Source organism: Doryrhamphus excisus, chromosome 10 (genome assembly GCF_030265055.1).
Source record: "Doryrhamphus excisus isolate RoL2022-K1 chromosome 10, RoL_Dexc_1.0, whole genome shotgun sequence".
NCBI classification, from domain to species: Eukaryota; Metazoa; Chordata; class Actinopteri; order Syngnathiformes; family Syngnathidae; genus Doryrhamphus; species Doryrhamphus excisus.
This window is the reverse complement of record NC_080475.1, coordinates 2,324,228-2,351,097: the sequence shown is the minus strand read 5'-3', so window position 1 is coordinate 2,351,097 and position 26,870 is coordinate 2,324,228.

The window sequence follows — 26,870 nt, the reverse complement described above, 5'->3', positions numbered from 1 at the left end:
AACTATAACAACAATTAACGCTTCATAACACAGCAATCCCCAAATCCTCCCTAGTGTCTTTGAGCAAGGAGTATCGGCACGGCATCAGAACAATATCAAGTAGTTCCTGTATTCATCCTGTTACACTTGAAAAAAAGTCCAATATTTCAGACCAAATTAATAGCTCATCCTTCCTAAACTAGGTGGAAATGTTTCTTTGTCTGACTTCCAATAGCGCTGCCTATTAAGTCTGATACAAAAGCTACTGAAGCTGAACAATAACCGTGACTAAATTGCAGTTGTCACAGAAATTGATGAATGGAAAACTAGGAGATGCCAAATTAAAATATCAGACACAGAAATAAATGGCTACATTATACACATAATGCAGCATTCCCCGGGTTGCTGTGAGATGATGAAATGCAGTTTCAACAAAACACAACACAAAAAAGTGTTTTTTGGAGTAAAGTTATGGAACAGATTCAGTAAATAACTCAAGCTATTTACTAATGTGAGCCAGTTTAAGAAAACACCATATGTTACAAGGTCAGACTCTAACCAAAACGGATGCTAACCAAATCAATTTCAATAATGAAAATCCAATGACAAAAATGTTAACCCAATACATATTTTTATAGTTTTACAATGTCAGTTTTACATGCAAAATACAATTCAAAGTGCATATAGTTTTGATCTTATTGCATGATCATATTTTGGGGCCGTATGTTAACTGAGGTTCCACTGTATTTGTCTGTTGTTGATGATGTTCTTAGCTTTTATTTGATTTATTCTGCTATCTTGATGTTCAATTCCACTCTCGGATATCTCTGTGTGGAGTTTGCATGTTCTCCTCCCACATTCCAAAAACATGCTAGGTTAATTAGCGACTCCAAATTGTCCATAGGTATGAATGTGAGTGTGAATGGTTGTTTGTCTATATGTGCCCTGTGATTGGCTGGCCACCAGTCCAGGGTGTACCCCGCCTCTCGCCCGAAGACAGCTGGGATAGGCTGCAGCACCCCCACGACTGTTGTGAGGATAAGTGGTAGAAAATGAATGAAGTTGTATGTGTTGACTTTAAAGTCGTTGCTCGTTTATCGCTGTTAATTTGTGAATTAAGTGAATTTCCGCAAAATTTAAAATTTTATTTTGTTTCTAAATATAATAATACATATAATAATAAGTCCGACAGATCACTGACACACATACACAGTACACATATAGTCAATGTTGGGCTTAAAATAATGTACAGATGTAAGCCCCACACATTTCAGGTTAAACCACGCCCACTTCTGGTTTATATCCGGCCCACTCCGAGTACAGATACAGATGATTGAGATGGGTGGACAGCTCATCCCCACTAGCTAGCCTCCAATTATTTTTTTTTGAAACTTAAAGGGTTTCAAACAGAGAAGGACAGGTAAGAAGCCAATGTACCACTTCCACACGGAATGGGAGAAGTTGTTTTTTCATGTCGGACAATGTTTTGACGCATAGTGACCAGAACACTACATATGATTTTTTTAAATTAATTTTGGGAGTGATGTTCAAACTGGGCGGCACGGCGGTCGAGTGGTTAGCGCGCAGAGGAGACCAGGGTTCAATTCCACCCTCGTGCATGCGTGGGTTTCCGGTACTCCGGTTTCCTCCCACATTCCAAAAACATGCTAGGTTAATTAGCGACTCCAAATTGTCCATAGGTATGAATGTGAGTGTGAATGGTTGTTTGTCTATATGTGCTCTGTGATTGGCTGGCGACCAGTCCAGGGTGTACGCCGCCTCTCGTCCGAAGACAGCTGGGATAGGCTCCAGCACCCCCACGACCCTCGTGAGGAAAAAGCGGTAGAAAATGAATGAATGAATGAATGTTCAAAATGAAGTATCTGGACTTTCGCTAAAAAAAAAACAACAAATTATCATGCAGGTTTCCTGTGATATTTTTATTTAATGCACGTGCACACACAATTCTGCCTTTCCCCCTAAGACTTAAATAGTTCAAGATGTGCAAAGGTGATCTCTTTTTAGGTCTCGGACAAATACTTCCCACTTCCACGTATTGTGGAGTTTGACTTTGTTTATTGCTGCCTTTAATTAATTTTCCTCTTTGCTTTTCCTGTCACGCTGGTCTGACTCAGAAGACTTCCTGTTGGTTTGCAAAACAACTCCTCCCGTCAGCCATCCTACCGCCGATCCTTCCCGCTGTTCTTCCCTTTCTCCTTCCTTCCCTCCCTCGCCTTCTATCCATCACTCCACACTCCATTTTACAGTATCTTTCCGCCTCCTTCCCCCATTCTTTTCTCTCGCTCCATTACCTTGCTCGTTCATGTCCCCTTCATCTCACCCTCTGCCTGTCCAACCACCTGACATTAATTCTTTTTGCCCCCTTTACTGTTTCCCTTCCCCTGCCTGCATCTCCCGACTCGCCATTCATCTTCAGCTCCTCTGTCCATCCCTCAGAACCACCTCTCCCTCCTCCTCATCCTCCCTCCTTCATCTGGCTCCACTCTCGCTGACAGTGCTGTTTGTGTGAACTGAGCTTCACAGCCCCCTTGCCTCTCCTCTCCTCCTCATCCTGCACCTCCCACCCTCCTACTGCTATACCTCCCTATCCACACCCGCTGTGGGCAGGGGAGAATTAACCTTCCAGCCCCCCGGGCCTCGGGGCTTAATGACTGTCTGCTGGGGCAGTGCTGACTGCTTAGCCCTGCTGCTAACATTTGGGACACATAGTGTACATACAAAGGGCCTGTGCTCATATACACACATGCACAATACCCAACAGGTTTACAATCCTAGTTCCGCAGATACTCACAGGACAATTAATTAGGTACAGTTGCTTTGCTACAGCAACACTGCAGTAAATGTTTCTGTTTTGTAATTATTTGCCAATCGGATTTTTTTTTCTACAAGTGGTAAATACATATAAAGTATAAATATGCTAAGACATTTGCATGTATATTGAAATGCATGACAATGATGAATATATGCATACAAATGACCGCCATACTACGGTAATTTAACTTATGACACAAAAGCATCATTAATGTGATAAATGAGTTTATCTTGCTCATATGTAGTTCACCTATCATTTTGTCTCATTAATATTTTCCACTTCATCGTATATGACACGTTTTTAAAAAACTGTTCGCTAAAAAAAAGGGTGTCAAAATTAAAAGTTCCAGCGTACTCAGAACTTGCTGATTTTTTTTTTTTTTGCAGCGTACAATCATGTTTACTTCTGTATGGACAATGTTGTCGTCAACAAGCAGAATTCCCACTAATAGGGAACGTGAACTGGGATTAGACCGTCGTGAGACAGGTTAGTTTTAGCCTACTGATAATGTGTCGTTGCAATTGATTCCATTCCAATTGACTCTCGATTCCATTCATTTTATGGTCATATCACCTCGTACTTCGGTACGTGACAAAAAAAAAAAAAATTTTTAGGAAAGCAGGAAGTGAACAAATGTAACAGTTACTGATTGTAAAAGTACCAGATGGACGGGTAGGATTTAATAAGCTTTGCTTCTTCCTACTCCTTTTGGACATGTGGAACTGTGAACTGATTATGGGATGCATTCAATTGTAATCTGATGCATGTTCAAATGAAATAAAACCATTACCATTACCAAATAAGTTAGACTTTAAAAACGGACTTAAACAGGTGGGTTTTGTACTTCGGTACATGACAAATAAATAAATTAAAAAAAAAAAAAAATATATATATATATATATATATATATATATATATATATATATATATATATATATATATATATATATATATATATATATATATATATATATATACACACATACATGTTTTTTGGTATTAAAAAACATTTATTTTTTATTTAAAAAAAAAATTTAAAAACTTAAACGCTATTAGGAAAGCAGGAAGTGAACAAATGTAACAGTTACTGATTGGAAAAGTACCAGATGGAGGGGTAGGATTTAATAAGCTTTGCTTCTTCCTACTCCTTTTGGACATGTGGAACTGTGAACTGATTATGGGATGCATTCAATTGTAATCTGATGCATGTTCAAATGAAATAATACCATTACCATTACAACATTGTATCGCAGTGAAACTATGTCATTTGTTGGCACGTTTCTCCCACCATATCATAAAAAAACATCCATATATATACATTTTCTATACCTCTTGTCCTCACCTGGGTCGCATGTATACAAGAGCCTATCTTTTGCACTGCATGAAATACTGAACAAATAGCTTGTCCATGTGGTCCATACAAAGCAGTTGAGCCTGTGGAGCCTCTCAGAAGCTCAAATGAAAAATACATGCATGTGGAAAATAAACATGACCTTTAAGTTGCCTGGCGAGGCTAGCTTTCTCTATGTTCCACTGAGCAAATGTGGGTATTCTCCAGCCACCATTCAGCTGGAAGTATATAATTGACATTGGGGGATACATTGAGCGGGGTGGGGGGGACTGGTGGAAAAAGTGTATTCCTATGGCCTGTCTTGTTTTCTATACTTGCCGCAGAGCATGTCACACTGGGAGTATTTGGTATAGAAAATACAGCTAGGTGGATACTCTGGATTCCATTTATTATGCATGAGCATAAATGTTACAAACTGGCACTTGTGTTGTTGCACGTGCATCTGCGAGGGTCGCTCTGTTCCAACCTAGCGCGGTGAAATGCAAAATAATCACAACGGTGAGTGCTCCTCGGAAAGGTGGAAGGCAACGCAGCCGTGCATGCGTCTTTCTGCTCTCATGTTGTGTTCTCGTCAACTTTTAATTCAAATATTCCATAGGATTAAAATATAACGGCACACAGGAGTTTTGCTCTTGAGACATAACACCGTTTTAAAATGAGTTAATCATGATTAATCACCATTTTGCAGCAATGTCAGAAATACTTTTACTACTGAGACGTACCAGCGTTTTAAAATAAGTTAATCATGATTAATCACCATTTTGCAGCAATGTCAGAAATACTTTTACTACTGAGACGTACCAGCGTTTTAAAATAAGTTAATCATGATTAATCACCATTTTGCAGCAATGTCAGAAATACTTTTACTACTGAGACGTACCAGCGTTTTAAAATAAGTTAATCATGATTAATCACCATTTTGCAGCAATGTCAGAAATACTTTTACTACTGAGACATACCAGCGTTTTAAAATAAGTTAATCATGATTAATCACCATTTTGCAGCAATGTCAGAAATACTTTTACTACTGAGACGTACCAGCGTTTTAAAATAAGTTAATCATGATTAATCACCATTTTGCAGCAATGTCAAAAATATGCCAATTTTTACTGAACATTTCAATCCCCCTTTCAGCAATGAGGGGTTGCGTTCAAAGACATTGCATGATTTCAGGTAACGTTTTCGGTGTACATGATGGGATTTCCCAGCGTACTTAAATGCAGCAAATTGTACATCCGCAATAAGAGTTATGAAGTGAATGAGAACAATGTCCACTTCACTTTTTAGATGTTTCTGTGATGCTCGGAGTGTCCCTGAATGCATCTCGCTTTCTTGTAATCAGAATGATGGGGTTTAACCTTGTTATTGTGAGCCATGAGAAGCTGTGTTCAAATACATTGCATAATTTCAAGTACATTGTTAAACTTTTTGGTGTATATTATGGAAAAACCCAGTGTTCTTAAATGCAGCATATTGTACATCCGCATTAAGAGTTATGAAGTGAATGAGAACAATGTCCACTTCATGTTTTTCTTTGTCCTTCTGTTTATGTAGACCACACATACGCACATTTTAACCTGTTTCTGTGATGCTCGACGTGTCCCTGAATGCATCTCGCTTTCTTGTAATGGCAATGATGGGGTTTAGCCTTGTTATTGTGAGCAATGAGAGGTCGTGTTCAAATACACTGCATAATTTCAAGTACATTTTTAAAGTTTTCAGTGTATATTATGGGATTTCCCAGTGTACTTAAATGCAGCAAATTGTATATCCGCATTAAGAGTTATGAAGTGAATGAGAACAACGTCCACTTCATGTTTTTCTTTGTCTTTCTGCTTATGTAGACCACACATATGCACATTTTAACCTGTTTCTGTGATGTTCGAAGTGTCCCTGAATGCATCTCGCTTTCTTGTAATGGCAATGGTGGGATTTAACCTTGTTATTGTGAGCAATGAGAAGTCGCGTTCAAATACACTGCATAATTTCAAGTAAATTTTTTAAGTTTTTGGTGTATATTATGGAATTTCCCAGTGTACTTAAATGCAGCAAATTGTATATCAGCATTAAGAGTTATGAAGTGAATGAGAACAATGTCCACTTCATGTTTTTCTTTGTCTTTCTGCTTATGTAGACCACACATATGCACATTTTAACCTGTTTCTGTGATGCTCGACGTGTCCCTGAATGCATCTCGCTTTCTTGTAATCAGAATGATGGAGTTTAACCTTGTTATTGTGAGCAATGAGAAGCCGTGTTCAAATACATTGCATAATTTCAAGTACATTTTTAAAGTTTTTGGTTTATATTATAGAATTTCCCAGTGTACTTAAATGCAGCAAATTGTATATCCGCATTAAAAGCTATAAAGTGAATGAGAACAATGGCCATTTCATGTTTTTCTTTGTCTTTCTGCTTATGTAGACCACACATACGCGCATTTTTAGCGGTTTCTGTGTTGCTCGGAGTGTCCCTGAATGCATCTCGCTTTCTTGTAATCAGAATGATGGGGTTTAACCTTGTTATTGTGAGCCATGAGAAGCTGTGTTCAAATACATTGCATAATTTCAAGTACATTGTTAAACTTTTTGGTGTATATTATGGAAAAACCCAGTGTTCTTAAATGCAGCATATTGTACATCCGTATTAAGAGTTATGAAGTGAATGAGAACAATGTCCACTTCATGTTTTTCTTTGTCCTTCTGTTTATGTAGACCACACATATGCACATTTTAACCTGTTTCTGTGATGCTCGACGTGTCCCTGAATGCATCTCGCTTTCTTGTAATCAGAATGATGGAGTTTAACCTTGTTATTGTGAGCAATGAGAAGCCGTGTTCAAATACATTGCATAATTTCAAGTACATTTTTAAAGTTTTTGGTTTATATTATAGAATTTCCCAGTGTACTTAAATGCAGCAAATTGTATATCAGCATTAAGAGTTATGAAGTGAATGAGAACAACGTCCACTTCATGTTTTTCTTTGTCTTTCTGCTTATGCAGACCACACATATGCACATTTTAACCTGTTTCTGTGATGTTCGAAGTGTCCCTGAATGCATCTCGCTTTCTTGTAATGGCAATGGTGGGATTTAACCTTGTTATTGTGAGCAATGAGAAGTCGCGTTCAAATACACTGCATAATTTCAAGTAAATTTTTTAAGTTTTTGGTGTATATTATGGAATTTCCCAGTGTACTTAAATGCAGCAAATTGTATATCAGCATTAAGAGTTATGAAGTGAATGAGAACAATGTCCACTTCATGTTTTTCTTTGTCTTTCTGCTTATGTAGACCACACATATGCACATTTTAACCTGTTTCTGTGATGCTCGACGTGTCCCTGAATGCATCTCGCTTTCTTGTAATCAGAATGATGGGGTTTAACCTTGTTATTGTGAGCCATGAGAAGCTGTGTTCAAATACATTGCATAATTTCAAGTACATTGTTAAACTTTTTGGTGTATATTATGGAAAAACCCAGTGTTCTTAAATGCAGCATATTGTACATCCGCATTAAGAGTTATGAAGTGAATGAGAACAATGTCCACTTCATGTTTTTCTTTGTCCTTCTGTTTATGTAGACCACACATACGCACATTTTAACCTGTTTCTGTGATGCTCGACGTGTCCCTGAATGCATCTCGCTTTCTTGTAATGGCAATGATGGGGTTTAGCCTTGTTATTGTGAGCAATGAGAGGTCGTGTTCAAATACACTGCATAATTTCAAGTACATTTTTAAAGTTTTCAGTGTATATTATGGGATTTCCCAGTGTACTTAAATGCAGCAAATTGTATATCCGCATTAAGAGTTATGAAGTGAATGAGAACAACGTCCACTTCATGTTTTTCTTTGTCTTTCTGCTTATGTAGACCACACATATGCACATTTTAACCTGTTTCTGTGATGTTCGAAGTGTCCCTGAATGCATCTCGCTTTCTTGTAATGGCAATGGTGGGATTTAACCTTGTTATTGTGAGCAATGAGAAGTCGCGTTCAAATACACTGCATAATTTCAAGTAAATTTTTTAAGTTTTTGGTGTATATTATGGAATTTCCCAGTGTACTTAAATGCAGCAAATTGTATATCAGCATTAAGAGTTATGAAGTGAATGAGAACAATGTCCACTTCATGTTTTTCTTTGTCTTTCTGCTTATGTAGACCACACATATGCACATTTTAACCTGTTTCTGTGATGCTCGACGTGTCCCTGAATGCATCTCGCTTTCTTGTAATCAGAATGATGGAGTTTAACCTTGTTATTGTGAGCAATGAGAAGCCGTGTTCAAATACATTGCATAATTTCAAGTACATTTTTAAAGTTTTTGGTTTATATTATAGAATTTCCCAGTGTACTTAAATGCAGCAAATTGTATATCAGCATTAAGAGTTATGAAGTGAATGAGAACAACGTCCACTTCATGTTTTTCTTTGTCTTTCTGCTTATGCAGACCACACATATGCACATTTTAACCTGTTTCTGTGATGTTCGAAGTGTCCCTGAATGCATCTCGCTTTCTTGTAATGGCAATGGTGGGATTTAACCTTGTTATTGTGAGCAATGAGAAGTCGCGTTCAAATACACTGCATAATTTCAAGTAAATTTTTTAAGTTTTTGGTGTATATTATGGAATTTCCCAGTGTACTTAAATGCAGCAAATTGTATATCAGCATTAAGAGTTATGAAGTGAATGAGAACAATGTCCACTTCATGTTTTTCTTTGTCTTTCTGCTTATGTAGACCACACATATGCACATTTTAACCTGTTTCTGTGATGCTCGACGTGTCCCTGAATGCATCTCGCTTTCTTGTAATGGCAATGATGGGATTTAACCTTGTTATTGTGAGCAATGAGAAGCCGTGTTCAAATACAAGTACATTTTTCAAGTTTTTCTTTGTCCTACTGTTTATTTAGACCACACATTTGTGCATGTTAAGCTGTTTCTGTGATGCAGAGTGTCCCTGAATGCACCTCACTTTCTTGCATAGAAAATAGATGGATGGATGGAAACTGTTAGACTTGATTCCTTACTGGGTGTTGTTAGTATTTATTATCATGTTCAGTTGACCGCCTTGTAACTGCCACCTTTCATGCACGCCTCAACCTCCACTTTTTACTCTCAGCTGATACGTTTTTCTTCTTTTTTGTCTCTGTCTTCAACTAAGGTGTGAGAGGTAAGAAGTTTTGGGGGTTCCCATTGGCATTCTCCAACATCTTCCTTACACACTACTGAGCTCAGGACGACAAAAAGAGGCCTTGACGCCATTCAACAGGTAAACACGACTCACTCACTTCCATGCTAATCCACACTACTATTTAAAAAATAGTTTTTTTTTTTTTTTTTTTTTTAGAAGTATATACTTTTTTGTGTGTGTATCTTCTTGCCTCACCCATTCCTCCCCCCGCACCCTATAGTCAAGATCAGGTGCTGGGAGTTGAAATAAGGTTATGCCTCTTTTCCTCAGTGTGTGTGTGTATACCGAAGTAATCCAGTGAAGATTTTGAGTTTAACGTCAGCTCCAAAACATGACAGGAAGAAGAAGCCGATATGTTTTCGGATATAGTAGTTCTTTTTAAACAAACACCTCACCTCTAAAAGTGCAACAATATGTCACCCAACAGAGAAAGTATTCATTTGTAGCTCAACTATAGACCAATAACGTGGTCTCTTTCTTCCATTTCAATGAAGCCATGATTCAATGGAATTGTGAAGACAGTTATAACCTCTTTATTGGAACCTGGCCAACTTTTATGCTATCTGTAGATGTATGGTATCATAAACACTTGGACAATGCCCAATGGGATACATGCATTATTCATTACCTCATTCGCTCACAAAGACGTATTTATACGAGATGTGCAAAAGAGGTGATGATGCAACTGCACAATAGAAGAGATAGAATGTTTGGTGCAGATTTAAGTCGAAAAGTGCATTTTAATAGCATGTATCTCTTCCATAGAGATACTGCACATGCTCTGTAGCAACCAGGAAGTGAAAAGGCATCTCACTGTATAGCGCAAAGGAGGACATTTTCATGGTTTTCAAATGTGACAACTATAAATAGATCATGGAGTTATATTTTGAAAAAAAAAAAAAAAAAGTATTTTCACGAGTGGTTTGCGCACAGGCCACACAGCTTGGAGACCCAAGTTCGATTCCACCCTCGGTCATCTCTGTGTAGAGTTTGCATGTTCCCCCCGTGCATGCGTGGGTTTTCTCCGGGTACTCCGGTTTCCTCCCACATTCCAAAAACATGCTAGGTTAATTGGCGACTCCAAATTGTCCATAGGTATGAATGTGAGTGTGAATGGTTGTTTGTCTATATGTGCCCTGTGATTGGTATTTGAAACACTTGCTATGCTAGGACTACGTTAAAAAAAGTTAAAAAGCCATAGCATTTCAGTATGTGGAATCAAACTATGGAATGGATTGAGTAAGACCCTCAAACAATGCACAACGATGAGCCAATTCAAGAAACAATACAAGCAGTTGATGTTTGCTAAATACAAGGATGAAGAGTCTTGAACCAGTCATGATGTGCTATACACTTACTATGGTACACATTATATAATTGGATGGTCATATCACCTTGTACTTCGGTACGTCACAAAAAAAAAATAATAATAAATTTAATTATTTAATTTTTTTAATAAAAATATTTTATAAAAATAAGAATTTTTATTTATTTTTTTTTTAAATATTTTTTTTACTTAAAAAAACAACCTATATTAGGAAAGCAGGAAGTGAACAAATGTTACAGTTACTGATTGTAAAAGTACCAGATGGAGGGGTAGGATTTAATAAGCTTTGCTTCTTCCTACTCCTTTTGGACATGTGGAACTGTGAACTGATTATGTGATGCATTCAATGAATTAATTAATGAATGGGAAAAGCTATGTGAGCTACAGTGCTACCATTACACTCGCATTCTAACAGCAACATTCACTAAAGAACAACACAATGATAAAACTCACAGTTTGTAGTTGACTGACAGATACTAGTTAGCTCAGCATCAGCTTCCATTTCTGATTTGTAGCGAAGCCTCCTTATCCGGGTTAGAACCCATAAGGTAAAAGTTTTTCTTTTCCCAGAACTTAAATTGTCTGAAAACTTCATCTCTCAAAAGCGGAGCATAAATGAAGAGATGATAGAGTTTGGTGGTCAAAACCGGGGTCTCGGCTTTCATACTACGGTTGGATCATTAAAAAAGTCCATTTTGCATAAAAAAAAGAAGCTTTAAGGTTCCAGAGTCATGCAAGTAGGTGAGACTTTTTTTTTTTCTTTTTGCAGACTTGTAACTTGTCACTACCGCGCTTATTTTATCTGCACATGCATTCAACCATAATGACTGATGTAGCGCTTAATTGCGAAAAAGCTCTCTCTTCAGTGACCATCAAAACCATTTATTTCAGTACCGCTGTCAGAAGACTTCAGGGGGTAAAAGGAAAAAAAAAAGGCTATATGAGTGGATTAAAATATTCTTATCTGCTTTCATAACACAAGATGAATAGACCTGGAGGTTTTATAAAGTATGGTTCAGCAGCCTGGTAATATTATGATGCTGATGCTTATCATTCATATCTTTAGTTTTTTTTTTTTATATGCCGAAATAAATATGCATGTATTATTAAAAAATATGGGAACAAAGAAGCAGATTTTGCGGTGTTGACTTTGCAAAATGACCTGATTGTAGAGCTTTTCAAACATATGCCCTCGTTCTCAAGGGCGGGCCATGTGTTCTCACAGGCATCGAACAAGCATTAAATAAATCACATGCACAATCAAGGCCAAAACGCACCTCTGCCAACCCATGAGCTTTTTGGCTTTGTCATTGTTGGTTGGAGTTTGCCATCCTTGCCTGTCCCATTTTCAGAAAAACCTACTTTAATTAACATATCAGAGACCCAAACGGGTGGGGGAGAGGGGGGCTAAAGCCCTTCTTTGCAAACTGTAATCTGCCCAGTTTGAAGTGATCAACCACAGAGCTGACACGACGAGGCCTGCCAAAGCGAAACACAAGGATAATCCAGTTATACCTGCTTATACGGTGGACGGCTAAAAAAGCACTGAACTGACACTCTCTACCAGACAGGAAAACAGCTTGCGTAGCATTTTCATCCAAACCTAATACTTCGGTACGTAATAAAAAAATAAAAATAAAATAAAATAAAATATTTAACATTTATTATTATTTTTTTTATTAATTTATTTAATAAAATAAAACAAAAAAAAACTTATACCCATTATGTCATTGGATGGTCATATCACCTCGTACTTCGGTACATGACAAACATAATAAAATTAAAATATTTTTTAATTTTTTGATTTAAAAAATTGTATAACAAAAAAAAAAATTATGAAATAAAATATTATTATTAAAATATGATGAAAGCAGGAAATGAACAAATGTAACAGTTACTGATTGTACTGAACTGACACTCTCTACCAGACAGGAAAACAGCTTGCGTAGCATTTTCATTCAAACCTCATACTTCAGTATAATATAATATAATATAATATAATATAATATAATATAATATAATATAATATAATATAATATAATATAATATAATATAATATAATATAATATAATATAATATAATATAATATAATATAATATAATATAATATAATATAATATAATATAATATTAGATAAAATGAAATAAAATATTTAACATTTATTACTATAATTTTTTTAATTAATTTATTTAATAAAATAAAACAAAAAAAACTTATACCCATTATGTCATTGGATGGTCATATCACCTCATACTTCGGTACATGACAAACATAATAAAATAAAAATATTTTTTAATTTTTTGATTTAAAAAATTGTATTACAAAAAATTTATTACAAATTATTAAACAAAATATTATTAAAATATTATGAAAGCAGGAAGTGAACAAATGTAACAGTTACTGATTGTACTGAACTGACACTCTCTACCAGACGGGAAAACAGCTTGCGTAGCATTTTCATCCAAACCTCATAGTTCGGTACATGATAAAATAAAATAAATATATAAAAATATGAAATAAATAAAATTTTTAAAATTTATTATTATAATTTATTATTAATTTATTTAATAAAACAAAAAAAACTTATACCCATTATGTCATTGGATGGTCATATCACCTCGTACTTCGGTACATGACAAACATAATAAAATAAAAATATTTTTTTAATTTTTTGATTTAAAAAATTGTATAACAAAAAAAAAAAATTATGAAATAAAATATTATTATTAAAATATGATGAAAGCAGGAAGTGAACAAAGGTAACAGTTACTGATTGGACTGAACTGACACTCTACCAGACGGGAAAACAGCTTGCGTAGCATTTTCATCCAAACAAAAAAAAAATGGCGGGGTTCGAGCGACAAACTGCAGTTTAGCTTCCTCCTCCTCCTCCTCCTCGTCGTCCTCCACATGGAACAACAAGATTAAATATCAAGCACTGCGAGTGCCCTTCTTTTATTCCTCCCTGGTGGCTTTCATCACTTCATTTCCAAACGTACACCTTGCGGCCCCCGTGGGTGCCATCCGTCACAAAATGTATTTATTCTCTTTCTTTTAACTTTTAACTCATTATACATTCTTCCAGGCACACCCTGATGATCTGAAGGTGTCACTAAAGTAATGACAGGGTCTCCCCAGTACTTGTTCACCCCCTTGAGGACCGCCAGGGAAAGTTTAAGAGGCCAACAGATGGAGGCTATTGTCCCAAAAAAGAAGGGAGGAGGGGTACGGTTATAAAGGGGAGTGTGCATGTTTGTGCATGTATGTTTTGTCTGTGTTGGGGGGGGGGGGGGGGGGGGGTGAAGGAGTGGATGGTGGTTTGTTTAAAATCTGCTTGGTTAATCGTCTCGTACAATGTCCCCCTTTTGCAGTTTTAATGAACCCCCTTGGATTCGAAAAAAAAAAAAACAGACGAAGCGTGCTCCTTTTGCCTAAACAGTCCCCCGTCTTCACCCCTGTCACTCCCATGCCGATTGAAGGACAGTCTCCATAGTAACGGGGGGAGAGTCCACTCGTCTAAAGTTGTCTGAAGCGACAAAAAGGAGTGAAAAACAAAAGAAATATAGCTTAATACCTCCCCCAAAAAAAGCTTTTCTTTGCAAGCTTTGGTGCTTATTAGCACCCGAAAAAGCCACACACATACACAAACACAAACGTCTCATTGCCTTATTATTCTATGTGTGCATTCAAAGAGTATGCTCCTGGCATATGCATGTGTTAAGTATGAGTTCAGGACTAATAAAGTGCAAGGCTCCTAATTAAACAGACTTTGTTTATGTTCTACAGCAGCGGTATTAGCTCGGCAGGCACAATTTGCTACGTTTGCTACGCTCTCATTTAAATACCTACAAGCAAAGGCAAAAGACAGACAAGGGTACAACTTCTAATAAATAATCAAACTTCTTTTTTTTGTAATAGCACACGCGGGAGAGTCAAGTAATCGAAAATACCATTTGGCAAGGTTGGAATAGCTGTAAATGGTATTAAGGCGGGATTTAAACTGTATAAGAGTGTCCATTTGGTGCCTATGTGGTATATTCATTCATTCATTCATTTTCTACCGCTTTTCCAGGGTCGCAGGGGGGGTGCTGGAGCCTATCCCAGCTGTCTCCGGGCAAGAGGCGGGGTACACCCTGGACTGGTGGACAATTTGGAACATGCAAACTCCACACAGAGATGCCCGAGTAGGGGGTTCGAACCCGGGTCTCTTAGCTGTGCGCCAACCACTCGGTCACCGTGTAGGCTACTGACTGAATATTAATTCATTTATTCATTTTCAATGAGGGTCGCGGGGGTGCTGGAGCCTATCCCAGCTGTCTTCGGGCGAGAGGCAGGGTACACCCTGGACTGGTGGCCAGCCAACCACAGGGCACATATAGACAAACAACCATTCACACTCACATTCATACCTATGGACAATTTGGAGTCGCTAATTAACCTAGCATGTTTTTGGAATGTGGGAGGAAAGCGGAGTACCCGGAGAAAACCCACGCATGCACGGGGAGAACATGCAAACTCCACACAGAGATGGCCGAGAGTGGAATTGAACCCTGGTCTCCTAGCTGTGAGGTCTGCGCTAACCACTAGACCGCCGTGCCGCCCTATGACATGTTATCATATTATCAATTATCATGGACTTTTTTTTCAACAGGGCTTCAGTGTCGAAATAGGCGTATCCCAATTACAGCATTGTAAGCTAGCTGAAATTAACTTGTTTTCTTGTGCTGGAAGATACAGCCATCACAATAAGAGCGGAGATCGTAGCTGACAGAACTAGCATAAGTATGTGTACGGTAGTGTTTTAAATCATCAAAATATGACATATGTACAACGTTTTTGGACTTTTTTTAACAGAGCATTGTAAGCTAGCTGAAATTAACTCATTTTCTTGTGTTTTAATGCACAGAAAAGGTAAATGTTTATGTTTCAGATAAGGATTGTGAATGAGGTGCAGTTCCCCTTTAAATAGGAACTATTATGCTAATTATGCTAATTATCGGTGCTATGTCTGGAGTTGTGGACTCCTATAGAGGAGCTATGCGTGATAACCCGCACATAAAGCTTTCTATATCTTCCAGAACGAGGACTTCCGTATACATAGGTACGCATTTCCATACATATTAAAATATGTGTGAACAAGCCGCCATCAGGTTGGCATGCAAAATGATTCATCAAAGCAAACGCTCAGAAGCTTGTATTCACTTGACTACATTTGACAGGAAAACCATGGTCATTGTGAGCTAAACATACAGTACGTTCCATCATATTTACAGCATAAAAGGCCCTCTTCTATTAAAAGATAAATCAGTACCACGACCTCTCTGCCATTTACCTGCAGCCGGTCTCTTTTAAGAAAAAGCAGAAAGCCGGAAAGGGCAATCAGAGCTGTTCTTCCTGTGTGACATTCATGAGCTGGGCCCCTTAATGGCAGCATTCATTATAAAGCTCTATTTAAATAAACACAGGCTTAACGATATAACAACAAATGAGTCAGGTTACGTACGCCGCCATATTGAACAGAAAAAGGGAAGTACAAAAGGAACTCCTCCGTTGGCAAGCTTTCTATCTCCCACACACACGGACACATTCGGCCTATTCACTTGCCTGGAAATGAAGTAATGAAAATGATTTTAATTAGTGTGCAGGCTGCATCAACAGGGCGAAGAGGAGGACCGCTTCAACGTGGTGATGCATTCAGGATCTTAGCATGGAGTGATGAGGTGTGCTGAGTGGGTGGTTTGAGTTTATTTACACCGTTGCAAAAAAAGAAGATGGCATCCAACTAGACAAAGCAGGAAATGTGTAGATTTTTACACATAATAAAAAAAAACAATATTCAAAGTACTACATACTTAATACGCAGTATGTGCGGATAAGGGGGGGTACCACATGCTGACATTCTTATGGAGTCTAACTGATTAAAATATTATGAATATGAGGCTAAGATGCTCATTCATAGTAATTGAAGTGGAATCCCGTAACCATATGGCCTATTTGACACACTTTTTTAAATTTATGCATGCCAAATATGTCAATATACAAAATTAAACATGGTGACAGTTACACTGATTTAAAGTGAAGGGTTATTTTGATTTTTAATAGCCTATTATAATAAAAAAAAAAGATCTATTTATCGGCTCACAGCTAGGAGACCCGGGTTCAATTCCACCCTCGGCTATCTCTGTGTGGAGTTTGCATGTTCTCCCCGTTTTCTCCGGGTACTCCGGTTTTCCAAAAACATGCTAGGTTAATTGGACAAATTGTCCATAGGTAGCTGCACGGTGAATGAGTGGTTAGCGCGGAGACCTCACAGCTAGGAGACCATGGTTCAATTCCACCCTTGGTCATCTCTGTGTGGAGTTTGCATGTTCTCCTCGTTTTCTCCGGGTACTCCGGTTTCCAAAAACATGCTAGGTTAATTGGACAAATTGTCCATAGGTAGCTGCACGGCGGTTGAGTGGTTAGCGCGCTAGGAGACCAGGGTTCAATTCCACCCTCGGCTCTCTCTGTGTGGAGTTTGCATGTTCTCCCCGTTTTTTCCGGGTACTGCGGTTTTCTCCCACATTCCAAAAACATGCTAGCTTAATTGGACAAATTATCCATAGGTAGTTGCACGGTGGTCGAGTGGTTATCACACAGGCCTCACAGATCAAGAGACCCGAGTTCAATTCCCCCCTCTGTGTGGAGTTTGCATGTTCTCCCCGTGCATGCGTGGGTTTTCTCCGGGTACTCCGGTTTCCTCCCACATTCCAAAAACATGCTAGGTTAATTAGCGACTCCAAATTGTCCATAGGTATGAATGTGAGTGTGAATGGTTGTTTGTCTATATGTGCCCTGTGATTGGCTGGCCACCAGTCCAGGGTGTACCCCGCCTCTCGCCCGAAGACAGCTGGGATAGGCTCCAGCACCCCCGCGACCCTTGTTGAAAATGAATAAATGAATTAATATTCAGTCAGTAGCCTACACGGTAACCGAGTGGTTGGCGCACAGCTAGGAGACCCGGGTTCGAACCCCCCACTCGGGCATCTCTGTGTGGAGTTTGCATGTTCCATGTTAGAAAAGTCATGATGTTGTTGTTTAATTTGCTTGATTATGCTAAAAAAGAAAAATAAATTGTAATACGGCATATGTTCCAAAATAACATTTTCAAAAGTACAACTAAACAGTCCATAGCAAATACGGACGACCAGTAACAACACCGGTTTTGCTTGCAATGTTTTTTTTGGGTAAGAGATTCAAATAAACATTTGTATTTGTCAAATAAGCTACACGAAATGTTTGTAAAACTAAGCCTAAAATACACAAAACAACACGGTTCAGTCACTAACGTGCTTCTATTTATAGACTATATAGAAGACCTTTAAAGCGGATTGGATAAACCAACAAACGACTTCTATGGAAGCTGAACCTCGCTGGGGGTCTACGGAGCAAAAGAAGTCCTTCATTTTGACTGACAACAGCCAGAGGAGCAAGATGAGTTTTTTTTTTTTCCTCGTCTTCTCATCCGAGGCAAGCAATCACACAGAGGGGAGACATTGGTCACTGCAGATGGGAAATCTTTTCTCCGGAGTAAATGACCTCACAGTAATTCACTTTGTACATATTATATTGTAAATAAACTACATAATCCCCGTGATAATTTGTTGTGTGCATTTGTTTATTAATTAAATCATATCACCAATGAGATTCCCATGATTCCCAGACCAGCATTCCACTGGTTAAAGAAGAGAGAATGGGAGTCTTAGTCTATTTTAGATTCAATAACTTACATTGACTTTACAGTGTGATTGATTGAAGCAAAAGATACAGCCTTCCCAAAACGGGAGACATCTTGGAACAACATGGCGTTGGAGTTAAAAACCATGTCTAACTTCTCTAGTTTCCGTTGACAATAATGGTCCTCCTCAGAGAAGTACTGGCCCTTGCGATTCTGGAATATTCTTGTTAAATTGGTAAATGGTTTTTCATATTTACATTCTGATGACGGTTCAGTATCACGGGAGGATGGAGGATCGAACCTGAAACTCATCGACCACTCAACCGCCTGGAGCCATGCCCCCAAAACTCTTCCTGATTTGATCTTACGATGAATAAATTGTGCTTGCCTTGTTGGATCCCCGATTTACAGTACAGTATATGACTATACCTGTCAATACAAGCTTGATGTCATTGAAATATTCAGATTTTGCTTCTTCCTGCTCCTTTTCAGACACATGCAGTAATGAGGTGTTGTGTATGTATGTATGTATGTACTATATATATGTGTATGTATATATGAATATGTGTATGTATGCTGCATGTATATATATATACACATATGTATGTGTATGTTTGTATATATATGTAAGTATATAAATAGATAGGCGGCACGGTGGTCTAGTGGTTAGCGCGCAGACCTCACAGCTAGGAGACCAGGGTTCAATCCCACCCTCGGGCATCTCTGTGTGGAGTTTGCATGTTCTCCCCGTGCATGCGTGGGTTTTCTCCGGGTACTCCGGTTTCCTCCCACATTCCAAAAACATGCTAGGTTAATTAGCGACTCCAAATTGTCCATAGGTATGAATGTGAGTGTGAATGGTTGTTTGTCTATATGTGCCCTGTGATTGGCTGGCGACCAGTCCAGGGTGTACCCCGCCTTACGCCTGAAGACAGCTGGGATAGGCTCCAGCACCCCCGCGACCCTCGTGAGGAAAAGCGGTAGAAAATCAATGAATGAATATAAATAGATATTGTAAGTGTATATGTGAGATACAATAATGTAACATAGTATGCATGTCTGAAATAAATTAAGAAGAAAGAAAGAAAGAATATGTATACAAACGGGGGCTGCACGGTGGACAAGTGGTTAGTGTGGAGGCCTCACAGCTAGGAGACCCGAGATCAATTCCACACTCGGCTATCTCTGTGTGGAGTTTGCATGTGTGGGGACTCCGGTTTCCTCCCACATTCCAAAAACATGCTAGGTTAATTAGCGACTCCAAATTGTCCATAGGTATGAATGTGAGTGTGAATGGTTGTTTGTCTATATGTGCCCTGTGATTGGCTGGAAACCAGTCCAGGTTGTACCCCGCCTGTTGAACGAAGACAGCTTGGATAAGCGGTAGAAAATGAATGAAAGAATAAATACAAACATATGTCTAGCCAAACAACATATTCATATTATCTAGCATAATAAACACCATCTATAAATCAGATCTAGAGAACGCTACACCGTCTAAATATGATACTTCTGTTTCAAATCCATCAGATCAATACATAATTGCACATTGAGTGGATGGATTCAAATTCATGGTACTCCAGAGGGAGGGTTGTATTGAGGATGTATTTTAGTACCCAAACAGAGTGTACATTAGGGGCTGCTTTTGGACAAATCAACACGAGCAAATTGAACTAATTGCACTGCTGTCTACCCAATAGACCCGTCTGGTTTTCCGGAGGGAAAAGAGCTGAGAGAAAGCAGGAACATTAGTGAATGGGACTAATTGCTCACACACCTGTGCCCGTCCAATCGGCTCTGCTGGGGATTCCAAGCACGCGGGGTGTGGCAGCAGATTGAGTTTGTGGCGTTCCCGGTCTTAAAGACAGAGGTTGTTTGCTGATCCAGCAGATAATTTGGCAGCTCCTGGAGATGGGGGGAAAATTGCGCTTTCAGAGGAATATTCATTGCTACATTTGCTTTTGAAAGCCGGTAAATTAAAATGTTCCGTTTTATGACTATTCTGTCTGAATAAATAACGATGCTTCCATGTGTTAAGTATGAAAAATGAGTAAGTTAGATTGTAGTCTAAGACACTTTTGGTGTGTGTGGGTTCTGAATGAGTTATCAGTAGCTGTGGCTCTGTGGTTCAATAACACAGACGCTCCCATTCCAGGTACAATATATACAGAAAATTGAATGCTATTGACCATATCCTGATCCATTTAGGTAGAATATTGATATTAAAAATATTTATTGATATTTTTCCATGAACTGAATTTAGACAAAAGTCAAAGCCAAATATGTGTGCAAATTAAAATGTAAACAATATTACAGAAAAATAAAAAAAAAATAATAAAAAATAATAAAAAACAATAAAATAATATATTCTCTTTTAAGAAAAATAAATGTAGAAAAAGTTAAATATACTCTCCAATCTTCAGTGCAATAGTGGTGCGCCGTTAGCGCTTCCATCTCACGTTGCCCATGACAACAGACAGTAAACACGGTTGATGTAGTCTTTCAAGACCTTTATACCGTCTTTTTCACCATTCACTCCCGCTATGCAGCCTCTTCCCCACCTATTTCCGCAGGGATATCCGGTCATTTGACGTAGCAAACGGATGCTAACAGCTGCTAACAGCTGTTCCCGAGTGTAAACAATGGTGGAAGCGGCAACCTACAAACGTAATAAAATAAACATCCATACCTGCACACTTGCTTAATGGGTCGGTATGGCAGAAAAACAATAAAGAAGTAATAAATAAAGCACTATTAAACACTAAAAACAATGCAGGAGACACGGAGCTATCGTAACTAGCTTGCACCTGGGCGGCGCCATCTTGAAATTTCTGATGCCTAGTGACCAGAATATGACTCTTTTCATATTTTTGACTAAAAATAGACCATAGTAATGGTAATGGTAATGGTTTTATTTTAATTTGAACATGCATCAGATTACAATTGAATGCAGCACATAATCAGTTCACAGTTCCACATGTCCAAAAGGAGTAGGAAGAAGCAAAGCTTATTAAATCCTACCCCCTCCATCTGGTACTTTTATCAGTAACTGTTACATTTGTTCACTTCCTGCTTTCCTAATATAGTTGACGTTTTTTGTAAATACATTTTTAAATTAATTAATTTTTAATTAATTTTGTTAAAAAAAAATATTTTTTTTTGAAAAAAAAAGCATTTTAATTGTTTTTTTAATTAATTTTATTTTTGTCAGTACGAGGTAATATGACCATCCAATTACATAATGGGTACCATAGTAAGTGTCAATTTAGTGATATGTATAGCACATCATGACTGGTTCAAGACTCAATCAGTAATAGTTAAGTAATGGTTAAGACATGGAAAATAGGTAGCGTAAGCTGTGCTTCTTCCTACTCCTTTTCATGCTTCTATAACTAACTTTCACTGCCCTGCAATAATGTATTCAATACCTACTGGCTTTTTTTTTGTGCTATTATGCTATCCCATAATATTCGCTGTGCATGACCATCTGTTCAAACTGACTTTGTCAACTGACATTTGGTCCTCACCTAAGTCTGTCCTACTTTGTTTTTTTTTCCGTGTAGCTGTGACCCAACCTTTATTGTTACACAGACAGCTTGAGCTCAGGTGTGGCTAACGTGTACAAAAGAGAAGAAAGGGAACACCATCTGCATGAGTTTAGGAATAAAAAAGGGAGGTTTGAGCGAGTGGTAAATATCACAGAGCCACCTGCCTTTGTGGTTCCTTGTTCTGGAAAGGCTATCCCCCCCTCCCTCGCAGTAAAGTCTGGCTAATATTTAACAAATGACACTAGTCCCCCTCTCACCAAACGGCACCCACGGAGAATGTCACTGAAGTGTTGTTGTGTGAAATACAATTTGGAGAAATGGGGCTCCTTGCGGTACCAGGGGAGAAGGGGGAGGTTGCGGAGAAAATAACTACTAGAGAACCCATAAAGGAGCTATGTGGAAGGAGGGAGAGATGGATGGAGTTGGGAGACGGATGAGTCCCGGGAAGAATACCGTATGCTACCTTGAGGCTGGCGGCACTCCTGCAAAAAAAGGAGACGGGAGAGTGCGACGAGAGTGAATGGCTTCATCAGAGCCTGCTGTTATTGTATGCGACTCCCTCAGAGTATGCCTCACAGAGAGAGAGAGAGAGAGAGAGGCCGCCGAGAAGAAGGGGCATCATTAGATAATGAGCATGGTGTTCATTTGCAGGAAGGAAAAACTAAAAGTCAGGAAGTAAGAAAGAAAAAAAGAAAAAGGGGTTGGGGGGTATATGGCTATAAAAGATGCAGTAGGGCCGATTATTGTTATGGTACCACCGATGTGTGCTGAAGCCTTTAGTGCTGCCAGGCAAATGTAGTATTAGTCACTTCAATATGTAATGTAATGTAATGTAATGTAATGTAATGTAATGTAATGTAATGTAATGTAATGTAATGTAATGTAGTTTAGTTTAGTTTAGTTTAGTTTAGTTTAGTTTAGTTTAGTTTAGTTTAGTTTAGTTTAGTTTAGTTTAATTTAATTTAATTTAATTTAATTTAATTTAATTTAATTTAATTTAATTTAATTTAATTTAATTTAATTTTATTTTATTTAAAGTGTTAATGGTAGAGAAACCTGCATGCATGGGTCTGACAGTGTGCCATCAAAGCAATGGTAATGGTAATGGTTTTATTTCATTTGAAGATGCATCCCATAATCAGTTCACAGTTCCACATGTCCAAAAGGAGTGGGAAGAAGCAAAGCTTATTAAATCCTACCCCTCCATCTGGTACTTTTACAATCAGTAACTGTTACATTTGTTCACTTCCTGCTTTCCTAATATAGTTTAAGTTGTTTTTGTTTTTATTTTATTAAATAAATTAATAAAAAAAATGTAATAATGATAACACATTAAATTTTTATTTTATTTTATTTTATTTTATTTTATTTTATTTTATTTTATTTTATTTTATTTTATTTTAATACGTACCAAAGTATGAGGTGATATGACCATCCAATGACATAATACAGTAAACCTCGGATATATCAGACTCAGATATATCAGAAATTCACTCACAACGGACAGATAAAAAAGAACCGATTTTTCTGTAATGCATTTCCAATAAAAATTCATTGCATATATCGGATTTTTTATAACGGATTTCGCCTATTTCGGACAAAATCTCCAGTCCCGTTCCAATGCATTTCCATTAAATTTCCCTCGCATATATCGGATGGCCGCATTGTGGCGCTCCGATTCGCCGAATCGTGACAGGCTATACGACGTCATTTGCAGCGTTGGCTGCGCATCCAGGTACATTGGAAACATAGTCAAGGAAGTGCCTTTTTATAACGGATAAAATCCGATTTACGCATATACCGGATATAAATCCGATATATGCGTAAAACTGACATTTTCCGGTATACGCATATAACGGATTTCGCTTATATCGGACAAAACCAGTGGGAACAATTGAATCCGATATATCCGAGGTTTACTGTATGTACCATAGTAAGTGTCAATATAGTGATATGTATAGCACATCATGACTGGTTCGCCAAGAATTATTATCATTAGATAATGAGCATGGTGTTCATTTGCAGGAAGGAAAAACTAAAAGTCAAGAAGTAAGAAAGAAAAAAAAGAAAAAGGGGTTGCGGGGTATATGCTATAAAAGATGCAGTAGGGCCGATTATTGTTATGGTACCACCGATGTGTGCTGAAGCCTTTAGTGCTGCCAGGCAAATGTAGTATTAGTCACTTCAATAATTAATCACCCTGGGAGCATGTCGCTGCAGCCATGCAATGACCCATTTCTTCAGTAACAGTAACACCCCGATTCTCACGTACCTACATTTGGTTAAGCGGGGACGGGGGGTGGTATGGTGGCACACCCAAATCCTTTGGGTCAAGCCTGATTATTTATTAGCCACTTTCCCAGTAGGAATAAAGTCATCTAAAAAGGCTGGAAACCATGCAGGGAGAGGGAATAGCGACCTCGGCTGTGGTCCAATGGGTCTGTCCCGGTGAAATATGGAGCCCATATGTAGGACGGCCGTGTGAAAGGAGGGACCCAACAGGGCTCCTTTAGGCTTTGATGCTCATCAACCACAAAAGCAGATGGCTCTGTTCTGCTTCTCAAAGTTTTTGTACCCCTCATCTTTTATCCCAATCCTATCCGGCCTATTAGCCCCCTGCCTGTCATGGTCTATGCAGTCTATGCACAACCCTCAGGGGGGTGGGCTTCCACAGCGAAGGAATGAAGAGAAGCTTCCCCATTGACGGCGGTCTCACTGGAAAACTTTGAATAGAAGTCAACTGAGTGAAAAGGCATGCTTTAGAGGACAAAATAGAATAAAGGTGTGGGTTGGATCAATACGGCGAGATGGATGTTTGGACTTGAAATGCTTTGCTCGCCGTGTGCTCATATACAAAGCGGTGCGGCAGGTGGCGAGGAATTTTCCCAACCTTCTCTTGAAAAGTTTCTTTTTTTTTTTTTTTTTTTTTTAAAAAGTGTTAATGGTAGAGAAACCTGCATGCATGCATGGGTCTGACAGTGTGCGATCAAAGCAATGGTAATGGTTTTATTTCATTCGAACATGCATCAGATTACAATTGAATGCATCCCATAATCAGTTCACAGTTCCACATGTCCAAAAGGAGTAGGAAGAAGCAAAGCTTATTAAATCCTACCCCTCCATCTGGTACTTTTACAATCAGTAACTGTTACATTTGTTCACTTCCTGCTTTCCTAATATAGTTTAAATTTTTTTCATTTTTTTGAATAAAAAAAATATGTTTTTTTATACCAAAAAAACATGTATGTATATATATATTTTTTCAATGTTTATTTATTTATTTGTCACGTACCTAAGTACAAAACCCACTCAAAACCCACCTGTTTAAATCAATTTTTAAAGGCTAACTTTTTTGGTAATGGTAATGATTTAATTTCATTTGAACATGCATCAGATTACAATTGAATGCATCCCATAATCAGTTCACAGTTCCACATGTCCAAAAGGAGTAGGAAGAAGCAAAGCTTATTAAATCCTACCCCTCCATCTGGTACAATCAATAACTGTTACATTTGTTCACTTCCTGCTTTCCTAATATAGTTTAAGGGTTTTTTTAATTTTTTTAAATAAAAAATAAAAATGTTGTTTATACAAAAAAGATATATATATATATATATTTTAATGTTTTTATTATTTATTTATTTGTCATGTTCTGAAGTATAAAACCCACTCAAAACCCACCTGTTTAAATCCGTTTTTTGGTAATGGTAATGATTTATTTTCATTTGAACATGCATCAGATTACAATTGAATGCATCACATAATCAGTTCACAATTTGTTCACTTCCTGCTTTCCTAATATAGTTTAAGTTTTTTTTGTTTTTATTTTATTAAATAAATTAAGATTTTTTTAAATAATAATAAATATTACATATTTATTTTTTTTATTTCATCACATACCGAAGTACAAGGTGATATGACCATCCAATGACATAATGGGTACCATAGTAAGTGTCAATATAGTGATATGTATAGCACATTTGGAGTGTTTCAAATGTAGTTCTTCCCTGAGATCATATTTCTACTCTCTTGTAGAGAAGTATTGGATGACATTTTTTTGTAATTATTATTATTATTTTTAGCCTTATGCATTATTTTAGCTGTTTGAAGATGAACTATATCAGCAAGTTGAAGTATTTGTGATTTTAGAAATAAGGAGTTAGTATGTTCTCCGTAGGCGGCATTATGAATTATCCTTACTGACCTTTTTTGCAGTACATTTATCGAGTGAAGATTGCTTTTTATAGTTATTAACCCAATGTGTAGCTTTTGGTGTCCTTGCTCCAAAAGCCAGCAGAATTCGTCACAAAAGGTCCGGCGTCCAAACCGTTTGCCCTTTGCACCCGAGCGACGGCTACAGCAGAAAGGCATCGAAGATCCGCAGGCAGACAGACAGACATAGCTCAAACTGTCTGAAAGGCATCTGCGGTAATCAAGCGGTCCCTCCTGCACCCGTCTGCTCTCTTCTCAGCCTCTCGGTGGCACAAGCCAATTAACTGTTAGTTACAGAGCCACAGATGAACACGCTAATTGATTACATGGCGTATTATCAATTTAGGCACAAATTGCTGAGCCCCAAAAAAAAAAAAAAAGATGCGCTGCTCAGAAGTTTATGAGTTGCTGCTAAGCAACAGCGGGTATGGTTTGTTTGCATGGAAAAACTTATGCCGATTGTTTATTTGCACTTTCTGACTTGCACGTCTCCTCTGCTTCCTGCCGCACTCGACTTTGTTGCCAGGAGTGCACAAAGAAACTCGACAGACCGACACACTTGAAAAACAACACTACCACACACACACACACACACACATCTGCATGAATATAAACATGCCAAGAAATAAATAGCTGTTTATTGGGAGGTATAAATATCGATATGGAGACGTTGGATATATGTATGTGCATTGCATATAAAAGGG